Source organism: Pelecanus crispus, chromosome 16 (assembly GCF_030463565.1).
Source record: "Pelecanus crispus isolate bPelCri1 chromosome 16, bPelCri1.pri, whole genome shotgun sequence".
Classification (NCBI taxonomy): domain Eukaryota; kingdom Metazoa; phylum Chordata; class Aves; order Pelecaniformes; family Pelecanidae; genus Pelecanus; species Pelecanus crispus.
The window spans coordinates 9,245,721-9,259,415 of record NC_134658.1 but is presented as its reverse complement, the minus strand read 5'-3'; positions in this window follow the sequence as shown (position 1 = coordinate 9,259,415).

Sequence of the window (13,695 nt, the reverse complement as noted above, 5' to 3'; positions counted from 1 at the left end):
CGGTATCTTAATGAGCCACGCGGCAGCGTGTAATTTAATCAGCACATCTGTTGAGAATAATTCTGACCTGCAGAATCAAATTTCCCCTACCCTCAAATAAGCCAATCTTTAATATGAAGTGTGAACCTTCTAATTTGGTGTCATATCAAATAACTGTCGTCTTTAAACTGTTGCTAATATTAGTCAAACAATCACAGATAAGAGCCAGGGGCTCCTCGTCTCTCTCATTACCACATACTTGCAATTAATATTTATAAAGCAGGAAGGATTTTTTTTTTTAAAAGGGAATTTTAAGTGGTCCTTCGTATTTTCAGACACAGGTTGCAAAATTTATAGGCTCTCCCTCACCTTCACTCTAAGAGAACTAAGCTTTTCATCTGACATATGTGTAATTTTAGCCTGCAGGGACAGATACGAAGCAAACCATGGCTAGCGATTGCAGAAAGCTGGGGAGGAGAGAGGAGAAGCCAGCGGCCGCAGCCCCAGGTCGAAGGGCTCAGCTCCCCAAGGGATGCTGTCACCCCTGTCCCGCAGCACCGACGCTTTGCCGGTGAGCTGGCAGAGAGCTTGGAAACCGACGGTGATGTGAGGCTCCTCCCAGAGAGGCTATGGAGCACCCGAGTCAAGGGGCTGCCCACCCAGGACCTGGCTGTGCGGCTGGGAGCTGCACCGGCAGCGATGGGCACCGGCAGCGACAGGCACGGGCAGCGACAGGTACCTGCAGCGATGGGCACCAGCAGCGACGGGCACCAGCAGCGATGGGCACCAGCAGCGATGGGCACTGGCAGCGATGGGCACCGGCAGTGACGAGCATGGGCAGCGACGGACACCAGCAACAACGAGCACGGGCAGCGATGGGCACGGGCAATAACGGGCACCAGCAGCGATGGGCACTGGCAGCGATGGGCACCGGCAGTGACGAGCATGGGCAGCGACGGACACCAGCAACAACGAGCACGGGCAGCGATGGGCACTGGCAATAACGGGCACCGGCAGCGACGGGCACCGGCAGGAATGAGCACTGGCAGCGCTCGCTGCAGCTCTGCTGGGCAACGTGTCACCAGCGCCTGATCATGGGCTCGGTTTCACAGAGGGCACTGGGAAGCATTTTGAGGATGGGAAGATGACTTTTGGAGCACTTGTTTTAAAAAAAAAAAAACCCAAAATTTTCACCCTTTGGTGAAAGTTTCAATAATTTCCCATCGCTTTATGTGGAGTCTTTACAATTATTTATTCACAATATTCCTGAATATCTCATTGTGAAACTGAAATTAAAATATCCCAACAGACTATGGCAGAAACCTTTGCATAAACCTGATAGGATTTTCCTACAGTAATAAGTCCCAAAGGTAAAATAAATTACAGCAGAAAATGTTTCAAAAATAACTGTTCCCAATTAAAACTTCACCCCGGGTTTACACTCCACAAGTACTCTTTTTTGCAACACGATAAGCATAAAAATGACACATGCCCAGCCAATGAAAACGGGCCAGTAAGTCAAGTGATTTATTCGCTCTGCCCGTTTGAAACGCGGGCCCCAGGGACGCGGGCCCCTCTTCCCCTTGCCTGCACGATTCGCGCTAATGCGCGTACACGCTCTTACCGGCAAACTCGCTTATGCACCCGGCGGCTCGCATGACGTATGTGCGCAGGGCACGCGCAAGCAGACACACGTACGGTAACACACTGACACACAGCCACCCGGGCACACGCAGGGACGCACAAACAGGCGGGCACACCGGGAGCCTGTCCCCGCTGCCGTTACAGGACAAGGCTTCATCGGCAAAACCCTCCTCCCGGAGGGAAGAGCCAGACTGACCGACGACATAAAATGTCTGTGCTTCCCACGGTCCGGTGCCGGGAAAGCAAACGGGAAGGAAGGAAATGTGAAGAGTGACGTTTAATCATCTTTTCTGTGCCATCTGGATTTGGGGATGGCTAACGCAATGCTTTTCCGTCTCCGAGCGCTCACAAGCCCAGCCTCCGCCAGCTGGTTTCACGTGGAGCCGCCGGCCATGCCTCCCTTGCAGGGCACACACAGGTCCATGGCAACCACGCCACAAAGAGCCTTTACAGCGGCCGCCCCGCGCGACCCCCGGGCAGCAGGGTCGGGGAACGTCGCTCCCGATTTTCACGTTAAGGTTGCGACTTCTCCCTGCGCCACGGCGTAACGCAGGCGGGCTGCCCGGGAGAAGGGCGAGGGCAGCGCTCCGATCCCCACTGCACCTCTGAGCGGAGAAGGACGTGGCGCAACCCACCCAGGACGCTGCCCGTCACCCGGCAGCATCGCACCATCTGCCCGCCGCCGCCGCGCAGCCGGCGGGACGAGCCCTGCCTGGCACGGCTTCGCCGGGGAGCGCCACGGGCTCCCCGCACCCGCGCCGCAGCTCAGCCCTCCGCTGAAGCGGGAGAGGACCCGGGGGACGCCTGCGCAGCAGCTGCCCCAGCAAAGGCAGGGCAGCACGCGGCGCCCGCGCCAGCCCCGTCCCAGAGGAAGGCGAAGGAGGAACAGCCCAATGCTAATTGCTCCTAATGAGGGCAGAGCGGCAACCGCACACCGCGCTGTACTGGCTGCCGAGCTGGAATGGCCGAACTCCCTTCTGTCACCTCTCACTTCATTATTCCCTTGCATTTTTAAATTAATATCAATAAAAGATACATTAGAATTGCAGAAATCACGGAAATGTCAAACATCTCTCACTCGCTTTGGTAAGAACTTTGCTAAGTACCAAATGCAAATGTGCAGCTGGTGCCTTTGACATTTTGGTTCCTTTGCTGGCACAGGCTAATCAATTCAGTTTCTAATTTTAATTTTATCAGCAGCAAATCTGTTAGATTTTTAAGGCGCTGATGCAGGCCAATTAATTTCTAAGCAAATTACCTGCGTGCAGATAGGTTTCGCCCGCGCTCACGGCGGCACCATGAATTGCAGTCCTGGGTCTGCAGCCCGCGACCTTGCTGGCGGCAGATGGGAGCGACGCCGCGTCCTGCTCTGCTTGGCGAGGACGCGCTCGTGAACCCGTGAGCGGAGGTGAGGGGGCAGAGGAGGCCCCCACCTCCTCTCACCCGCTGCAAATGCTCAGCCCCAAAACCGCGCAGCCCCAGCCCTCGCTGCAAACTGCGCTGGGATCTCAGTCCCGTCCGCTGGCTCAGGTCTGCCCTGGGGAGGAGCCGCTCGCGTGCCCTCCTGCCATCCGAGCTCGGCACCGCCGCGGCCGTGCCCATCGCTTCTCAGCAAGTACCAGTATTTTTAATAAGCTGAACAACAGCGCTCGCCCGTGCGATTTGCGGTTATCGGCTTCGAAGCGAGGGGTCCTGCCCAGCGTTTCCAGTGCCCTGCGGTCCCCAGCGTCCCCCTGCCTGGCCACCACCCTGGGTAAGGTCCCAGGTCCCTTCCCGCCCGTGACCCGCAGCAGCAAAAACGAAGCCCCATTTTCTGCTGAAACGCGGCCCCCCCAGCTGCGGTCGGAGGGTCGAGGGCGCGAGCACACGAGCGCGTGTGTGAGGCGCTTGTTGCTTAACTGGGAAAGTTCCTTAATGATAAAAAAATTGAGTTTTTAGAACTGCTAGAATAAGGAATCGAATTGGAAAAAAATACAGTTCCTCTCAGTGTCAGCTAATTTGCTATTTAGATGCTGGTTTTAAAAAGTGTGAGCGGGAGTTTGTATTTATTGCCATTTTAATTTTTTAAGCTTTTTTTATTTTTTGCCTGACGTCTCTTTGACGAAGGGTGTTATTAGTGTGGCAATTAACCAACCCGGCTATCAAACTTGTGCAATGCAGCATTAAATAAATCTCAGAATTGATTGCTTTCCAATTTTGAACAGACATGTATGCGTCTATGTGTGCGTGTGTATATATATATATATATATGCAGAAATATCTGTGCCTATGCGTGTCTGCTTGATTGTCAAGTGGGAATGAATCACGGCTAAAGCTTGATTTTGCTTAAAGATACCTTTAAAAAGAAACACTGTTAAATATCAACATTACCGCTTACAAGAAGTATTTCCTAGAAAAAATATTAGACGTCTAAGGCAGGGATGGCGTGCCAGGACACAGACAGGGGCCAGGGCGCCCGCTCAGGTCACGCGTGCGGCCACGGGGACCCTGCCCCAGGCCGAGACCCCTCTACCAGGTGCCCCTCCTGCCAGCAGCACCCAGGCTTTCGAGGAGGAGGAGGAGGACACAAGGGTGGGGTGACTTGCCCAAAGCTCAGGCAGTTTACACATCACCCCCCGCTCCCGCCCTGGGACGCCGCGCTTGGCCGTGGTGGCACGTCGGGCAGTGCCGCGTCGCTCTGCGCTGCTGCTGGGGCACAGCACCAGGCTGGCACCGCACCGTTTGCCACCCCAAAGCTGCGCGAGGGACCGCTCGATGTCCCTGGCGCCTCATCGCACGCGGGACAAAGCCAACGCGCACAAGGTCTGCTCCTCAGCCTCCAAGAGGGAGCCTGCGCCCAGGGCAGCGGCGGGACGGAGGCTGGTGACACCGGCTCTGGCATCGCTGTGCCAGGGCACCAGAAAATTTGCCTTCAGGATCTTACTGCCTCTTTGTGCCGAGCATGTCTATCGGCGTGACACATTAAGGAACGTGGCATTAAGGAACGTGGCTACGGTTAAGCAATCCACGACCAAGTGGCTTCTTTCAGGGACGCCCCGGTGCTCCCGGGCGGCGCAGAGCAGCTGCCAGCGCTGCCGCGCCGGGTGCGAGGAGCCCGCAGCGCTCGCGTCCCCGTGGGCTGCATCCAGCCCCGCAGCCGCCGTCCGGCTTTTCACCAGGGCTGCGTTCGGCTCCAGGGCAAGGCAGGAGGGGGAATCAGAGGAAGTCTTACAGCAGCTCAGTCTGTGGAGCTGCAGTCGGAGCAGAACAAGGGAAGGAGTGCTTTTCCTAATCAGGAGAGACACCAGCTCTTCGTAGGCAGATTAGCCTTTTAACTGGCTCTCCAGCAGTCAGTCAGACCCCATCCCGTCCCTCTCCTGACGGCTTTGCACCACCAGCCAGCTCTGCTCACGCACGCACGTGCCCTGCTCGCCTCCAACAGCCACGGGAAGGTTTGTCTTCCCTCTCCTTTCCCCTGGCAAAGGAACCTGAGCCAGTGTCACGACCCGTTACGCTGCACAGCTATACGGGCTTTAATATCACTGATGAAAATATCGGCAACTTGTTCATTTACAAGCCAGAAAAATAATGAGGTCAAGTCCGAAGACAAGGACCAAGGTTGGCTGACATTTACCTCCCGTGACAGCTCCTGGAGGATTATTCATGCGGGGCTCATTCTGTCTTTGCCTTGTTGGCATGGCTCTTCTTAACAGGATTTGTTTTCCTATGGATGCCAAGTTTTCAAAACCAGACATTGAATTGCATGTGCAATATTAAGCGTGCATCTCTGCCCTCACGCATACTTGTCTACTCCCACAGGAAATAATCTGCACGTGCAAAAACTGGTGTTAATGAAATCAGGTGGGCTTGGGGGTCCAGGTCTGCCAGTCAGCCACGACGCTTCTGTCCAAACGACTTTTGCAGACACCTTTCCACGGGAAGCACGAGTCGGTTATCTCAGGAGCAGCAGCCCCCCACCGCAGCACCCGGAGTCAGCGCTGCCTGGCCCCGGGGCTCTTTCCCAGTGAGGAGGGAAGAGGGAGAGAGCGCGTCCTTGCTCGCTGCAGCAGGGACCCACGCCCCAACACCGATAGCGGCAGGGTGACGTCCCTGCAGCGTGCGGCAGGGAACGGAGCGGCTCTGGAGCAAGTCCGCGGGGAAGCGCTGACCTGCTGCCTGGGGCAGATCTCGATCTTGTGTCACAAGCACCGGTTTTCTGCTCCTCCAGCCACCCTGACCAAATGTACCAAATGCAGTGCAGAGCGAACCCCCAGAAAGGGCTTTACCACAACTCTCCAGCTTGCACATTCACTACGCGGCTTGGCAAGCGCGAGCTTTATTGTTTCAGGCCCAGAGGGAAGCAGTCAAGAGCGCATCCTATCACTGCTCCAGGTTTGTATCTGCTCCATCACTATCCGCGGCCCGTAGTAATCTCCAATCTTTATACTTTAATTTGTAAGTCAGACAAAGAGATTTTTCAGCCTTTCATGTGCTGAATGACAGGCTCAGCTCCCTCCCCAGCATTTCCTCTCTGACTCACTCATTAGAAGTGATTTTAAAATAGGCTAATGACAAAAAATACACTTTGATCTTTACTCTTATGAGTAAATAAACAAACTCCCTTTTGGGGTATTTAAAGAGGTTTTTGCCTCTTCCTACCCCACGTCTATGTGCCCCCCGCCACCGTGAGCCGGAGCCGGGACGCGATGCCCTGGGCGCTGCGCAGGGCGCTGGGGCTCTGCCCGTGCAGCAAACCTCGCTGCCTCACAGGTAAAGCTCAGCTGCTTCTCCTGGGCGGCTGTGCTCGAGGCTGAGCGAGCAGCTACGACGCCGGGCCACGGGCGCTGCCGGGGACACGCTGGCTCCCAGCCCCCGTGCTCGCTCGTCCCACAGAACGTGAGAGGGTGAAGCTCCAGATGGGCGAGAGCGGGGCAGGGCAGGGCTGGGAAGCACTGTCCCCTGGCAGAAGCGGCTGATTTAATGCATCGCCTTTCCTGGCAGGGCAGTCAGCGGGGTGGGACTGGCACAGCTCTTCGCTGCAAAAGGGCTTTAAGTGTCTACAGGGCGACAAGCAAGACTCACCCAAGCTGTTCACGCAATGAAGTTTTTGGTCCAACCAAGGTTAGGAGAGCAAGCCAAAGCAGGAGAACCACATTACTGCTTTTATCACTATGCAAGGAATTTTTGCCCCTGTTATGAGCTGTCCTGCCCAGAGACTTTGCCCTCCTCCCTCTCCGTCTGCAGCCACAGACGAGGTGGAAGGAGAGGGAAACCTGTCTCCCTCTCCCCAATTTGCAGGATAAGTGAAAGCACCGGAGCCAAGATGTTTAAATCATGCATCCTAATGCGATGTTGCTGTGCAACCGCAGCAGAGCAGCAGGCGTGCCTGCGAGCGGGCGTCCCCGCGGGAGGACAACTTGCATAACAGAAGTTTATTGACGGCGCCGATCCCATGCAGGCTTGTGCCTCCTCCCCGTGCCTTTCCCTCCAGGACGGCAGCTGTTGCTTGAGCGAGCCCAGTGCTTTTTTTGCCTCATCAATCTATCCTGGTGGGCCTTCCATACATTTCTTATTATTCTGCCTGACATCTGTTCACAATTTGTTTCTAATTCCTCACTCTGCTCCTCCTTGTCTGACTCTGGCCCTAGAGCTGAGATAAACTTCTTGTGCAGACCTCAGGCACATGGAGCTTGCTGGGAGAAAGCTTCCACTCCACCCGCCTTGTGCCCACGATGGGAGAAGTTGTTCTTGTCGGAAGGTGAATCTCCGCAGCACAGCCCCGTGCAGGGCCAGGGCGCTGGGGTGGGGCGGTGAGAGCAGGTCTCCAAAGCAGCCTGACGCTCAGCACCTACCCTGGGCCACCGGGCAGCTGCTGCGTGGCTTGCCAGGGATGTCTGCATTTCAGTGGACAGCTAAATAACCCTTAATATCAGCTCTTTCAAGGACAAAGTCAGCTCTGAGTTATTCCGGACATACGCAGGTGCAAGTGAGAGCCAAACGTTGCCCAAACTTTGCAGGATGCTTTGGATCCTCTGGAACGAAAGGGATATAAACTAATGGGTGGGTGCCAGCTGGTAATGGTAAGCAGATGGCAGGAAGACTGCTGAGAGAGGACTGGTTTATTTACTTGCTTATTCATTTATAGACCATATTTTGGGAAAAGAAAATTAACCTGACTTTGTACCACCCACCTGCACTCAGAACAGGCACAGGCATGGGCCACGGCTACCTGCACCCCTCCCCGTTCCTCCTACTGTGGGTTCCTGCTCTCTTGTATTTATCTGCTGTTTAGGAAGGCTGGTGGTCAGGGATCGGGTCCTCCCAGTCTTCTGCACAGTTATGCAAAGCTGGGCCTGATCCTAGAGTGGGGCTGGGATGGGGAAACTGCACATCACAGAACTGCAGAAAAGCATGCTGCGAGGGGCCACTTGCCTGCCTGAGGCAGCAGCAGCTCTGCTACGCCGTTCCTAGAGATGCTATTTACCTTATTCTTAGAAATCAAGAATCCTCCATCCTCTCCAGCGACCTGTTCTCACACTAATTGCCCTTAAAGTTGAAAATCTCTTTTGTTGCAAGCATTCGCAGTGAAGACTTGCTAGGATCCTGTTCTCTCCCAGCTTTGAGCCCCACTCTGCTTGTGCCAGCACTTGGGGACATGGTTTAGTCTGGTCTACCCTTGATTGGCTTAGAGTAGACTTGGTAGTGTAGGTTAATGGTTGGACTGGATGATCTTAAAGGTCTTTTCCAACCTAAACGATTCTATTCTATTCTATGATTCTATGACCCTTCGACCTCATTCCGCAATAACTCCTCTATGCCTCAAAAAAGTCCCCAATGTGGGAAACCCTGTCCCACCCCCAACTGCTTTAAATTTCACCTCCAACACTGGAGCCTTCCTAAAACAGCAGGACAGCACAGTGATCCCAGACACAGTAAATCCCATACAAACCCTGGAGTGACCCAGATGCTCTCAGGGCAGCTGGCCCCGACAGCACACTCCGAAATGGCTCACGGCTGATGTTCAAAGGGGTCTGCCCGTCAGAAGGGCCTCTTTTGGGTAAAACCTTCATAGCACACAGAGCTGATGCTAAAGCAAAACCACCACGACTACCTGACCTTGCTGCAGCTTGCTCCCACAGAGCTGCTGTCTCAGTAGGAGGAACGCTTTTGCCTTTCAACTTGAATTTAATTACAAAATAATTAACTCAGCAAAAATTCAGGAGTCATTTGGCACATGTGCCTGTCTCTCTACTGCAAGAGCTGCGCTGAGAAGTCATGAAGCTCCACATCCCTTCCCCTTCTCATTCCAGCTGCGTGACATTTCTCAGACCGCTGGATAAAACCACCTCAAGTCTGATCGCGGGTTCAGCCCCCTTCAGCCTCAGCGACCGTCTACCTGATGCCTCTAGCCACCGTGTTTAATGGAGGGAGATGGCAGAAGGGGTAGATCCAGCACCCCGGGCTTCCCCGTCCCTCCTGGAGCACGCAGGCGATGCCGGTGGGGTTTGCTTCAAACCCTGGGGAGGAAGGCGGCGGTGCCCTGCCCAGCGCAGCCCTGGTACCATGTACATCCCCACCTCAGCTTGCCTGGCAGGGAAGGGCCGGGAGCACGCTCGCCATCGCTCAGCAGCGCTAGTCCAGCTTCATTTGCATTGTTGCTAATTGAGCTTTTCTTCCTCTCTCCTGTTTTTGCTGTTAGTAATTAGCATTAATAATCCCCCCCCCTCCCCGGGGAACACGAAACAAATCCTCCCGCGAGAGCACGCCGCCTCCACGCCGCTCGGCCCCGCTCAGGTGCCACAAAGCCAAGGCAGCCCCCGCAGCCCCGTGCACCCGCCTCCTCCGGCTGCTGTTTCGGGGTGCGGAGGGGAGGAACCGCTGGAGGGGCGGTGGGAGCCCAACGCCTCCCGCTTTGCCTCCCCGGAGGTGGGCAGGGAAAGCCAGGGCGGCAGAGCCTCCGGGAAGGAGCTCGCCCAGGAACTACAGAAGAGGATTTCGGGAGCCAGGAGAGGAGGAACTCAGGTGGGGAGGACGCACGGAGCCCGGCGAGCCCTTGGTGCCCACGGCTGGGAATCCAGCCCTCGGCCGCACCACGCCAGGCACCGCTGCGGTGCGTGCGTGAGCCGACCTTGCAGCCCTGAAAGATACCTGTCTCCTACCCTGCTTTTGCTGTACCTTCTTCCCCTTCTTGATGAAAAGAAGTTCTTTTCTGATTGAACTAATTACGCTGATTGAATTTCCTCCCTCTCTCTGTCTCTGAGTGTGAAAGGTTTCCTTAATTTGATGGGGGTAATTGTTATGCACACACTGTCAGATGTTAATGCAATTCCTTGATTGACAGGTAATCAGCACATCAGTTGTACAAAAAGAGTGAATAAGTCTGTAATTTTATTTCCCCTGATTCCACTGTGTGGGATGGCAGGAAAATCTAAATTAGCAATCAGGGAAGGCAACCCTGCTCCAGAGCGAGCTGCTAACAGCCCGGGTGGATGGCTGGGGCTGGGACTGCAAGGTCTCCCTCCTGCTCCGAGGGGCTTACCTGCAAACACGCTGCTCGCTGCTGAGCCTCGTATGGCTGCTTTTCACAGGTGCTCGTTCGGGGTTCAGATCTGCTCCCAGCAGTGCCTGCATCGGTGCTCCTGGGGCAGCATCCGCACACGGCAAGCATGGTTCCAGCAAGAGTGGGAATGTGCTTCCTACAGAGAGAGGCAGAAACGTCCTCAGAAACCTCAAAGTTTTGGTACCCCAAAGTCCCCCCGAGAAACCTGTGAGCAATGTAAAGCCCCGCGGGCTTTGCTAAGCTGGAGGATAGAGTCGCGTGCGGACGCGCGGCGCTCAGGCCATCCCCAGGGCGAGAGCACGCACTGCTAACAGCTGCCTCCAGAGAAAGTAAGACGCAGAGGCTGTTGATGAGGTGATTGCTGGCCGGGTGCTCCCCTGGGCTTCCCACCGCAGCAGGGGGAAGGGAGCAGCTCGGAGATTTTTTGCTTTGCACCTTCCTTTCGGGCTGGCGGAGCTGAGTGACAGAGGAAGAACTAGACCGGCGCTCCCACTAGCAGCTGACAACGTCTGCCCATTTCATTTACTGCTTGTCAGCTGCTGACAAGCCCCAGACAGGCAGGAGATAGGAATGCCAAAACATAAATTTCTCCAGAACATTTTCTGAGGCTTCTTACGCTCTTGCTTTTCTTTCTTTAGTAAGACCCTGATGTAATTTTTTGCTCATCTCCTAGCCTGGATCCCAAGGATATCGCTGTGTCTGCACAACAGCACTGAGCTGAAATGCAGAGCAGAGACACGCGTACCCAGAGCGATTTGCTCTCACTGTAGAGGCTGAGGCTTGTGTCTGCACGCGCACTCTGGGCACAGCCCCGTGTGTGCAAACAGAGCTGTGGAGGAGCGCACGAGAAATCGCACGGTGTCAGCTGCCCCGGGGCACCCGGTGAGCCCCGAATCCCCCCCGCAGCTGGAAGAGAGAACCGCAGAACAAGCAAACCAGTGGCCATTTGCAACGCCCCAAGCAAACAGGCTAACTTCTCCCTCCTCTCCCCTTTAGCCAGAAGAGACCCACAGTGGTTCAAACTAAACCTTGTGCCGCAGGGAGCGGGTGCTGCCGGTACCACCGGCCCTGGGCTGGCCCTCGCAGCCTGGCCCCCCCAGGCGCCCACCACCCCCGGGGGCTCCCGGAGGCAAAGGCCCCCCAGCCGCCCCTGCCGGCGTAAGGGGCGAGCCCTCGGGCCACAGCCGGCACTGCGGGGTGGCCCGGGGGCCTGCAGCGCAGGGGCTGGGGATCGCTGATGGCAAGCACCTGGGGAAACGGAGAGGCCAAACCGGGCTGTGAACAGCATCCACTGAACGCCTGCATTAACGTAATAAAGGGTCAGAGCCTATGGATGAGGAGCTGGGAGTGAATAGCTAGATTTACCATTAGTAAGATTTATCTGAAATATTTAAAATCCCTTTTGGAAGGATTTTAGTCTTTAGCGAGGCTGGTTCTCTTCCCCAGAGCATGCATAAAATAGGCTATTCAAGGCAAAAAATCTGTGCTGATTCGGATGCGCAGCGCTGCCCTGCACTTCAATAGGATTGAACGGGGTATAAGCCAGTGAAGAGCTCTGCCCATAATGGAGACGATACAGGAGACTCAAGGAGCTTAGCAGTTCTTAGGGAAAGAAACAGGGTGTGAGAGGAGAAGATTAGAGCAGGACCTCACTGTAGTCAATAAATCCCGAGGAAAAGAAGAGACCGCTACGCTGGCAGAGCTCCCCTCATATTGTGGAACACATAAAACACTGTCTCCAGCTAAAAGGATGTTTGACATTGGAGAACAGATATTTTTTTTTATCCAGTGTAAGTCACATGCAAAATAAATTGCAAAGGGCAGCAGCAGGAGCAGCTGGTAAAGACAGATTAAAAATCAGATTTAGACAAGCATCCTCAGGCAAAAAAGATACTTAGGATTAGGCTGCTAATTTGTAACCACAGATGGGGATAGGGCTGTGTTGTCTAGGCAGTTGTAAATAGGCTGTAGGAGGAGCACCAGGCACTGCATACGGTGCAGGCAGGAGTGGGGGAATGTGCCAGGAGGAAAATACCTGCGTCCGCAGGGACTGTGCGAGGGGCTGGGGTCACCCTGGGCTCGGCGCTGCCCGGGGACCCCAGCAGTGCCCCCCCTCCCATGCAGCAAATTACCCGCTCGCACCACAGCACAGCGTTGCTCACAAAAATAAAACCCAGCACGTGAATCCTAGCTTCTTTTACAGCCTAGAATGAAAGATTAAATACTAATTAAGCCAAACTCTACAGTGTGCTGGGGGCCCGACTGCGGGGCTGAAGGCAATGTAAATGCTTGGGAGCAGCAGAGATCCACGTAACTTCTCTTCCCCTATGTGAAGGTAATTTCCACGTCAGCACAGACTTCGTTTGTTTTTTAATGACCTGAATCAGAAATTTTCTGCTGATCTGTGCCTCCAATACTCTGGAATATTTCTGAATTGATCAGCGTCAGGACAGATTAAACGGATTGTCTCTAACTCTCCCAGTTTACGCCGCCGCAGGCACCGGCAGTCCCGGGCTGGGGGGTGGTTACCGCACCGCAGCCGCGGGCTCCAGCGCAGGGTCCCAGCCGGCACCGCTGCGGCGAGAGCAGAGCGGCCGCTCGTCTGTGTGAGATGCCAAGGGCTCCGTGTTTGTGTATCTGCGGCATCCGGAGAAAACGCGCTCAGCTGACGGGTCAGATGAGTCCTTTCCACTTTAATCACCGGCATCAGAGAAGCGACGTGTTGTAATCAAAGTCAATGCAAATAATAAATAATAATGAAGCAGAGGCACTCCCCGGTCCCAGCGGGTCTCCAGGACCGCCGGATGGGGCTCGCACCCCGGGCAGGCACAGTCCCTGCTGCCAGGCGCTGCTGTCGGAATGGGGCGGTGGGATGCTGAGGGATCCCGGGGTCCCGCGGGCGCCTGGGGACACGGCACAGGCACCTGCGCTCCCCAGCTCCTGTCTCCCACCAGCCCTGGCTCTCTTCCCAGGCTGGGAAGAATGAAACCACCGGGCTTTGCTTGCTCTTGCTGGATTTACCAGCTCATCTCAGCCCATCCCATCCCGTCCCTGGGCAGCAGCAGGAGGTTCCTCCTAGAGGAGACACAGTATTGCCAAAATTGCTGCAATCCTGCGGCTTCGTCCGCCTGCCCTGGCCCAGCGCGCAGCTGCAAGCGTGCAGCTGAGAGCCGGAGCGAGCCCTGTCCAGGCCCAGCTGGTGAGCTGCAGGGAGCTTCCCGCTGCCGAGCAGAAATGCGGGAGCGGGGACTGTAGGTGGCAATCGCATCTTGCGAGCGGGACGGAGGCGGGTGCTCCGGCCGCTGGCTCTGCCCAAGGGCAGGGAGCTGGGGAAGCGGCTCCGCTGCCAGGGAGCCCCCCGAGCCCACCCGCTTGCTCGCACCGTGCCGCGGGGAGCGGCTCTCCTCGGGCTGGCTCTTACATGCTTGCTGTGCTCTAACAAAGAACCAATGCTATTTCCTCGGCAGGGAATAATTTCTAGACAGGAATAACTTTCCCTCCTAGATGCTGAGCCCTTGCAAACTTTGTTCTCC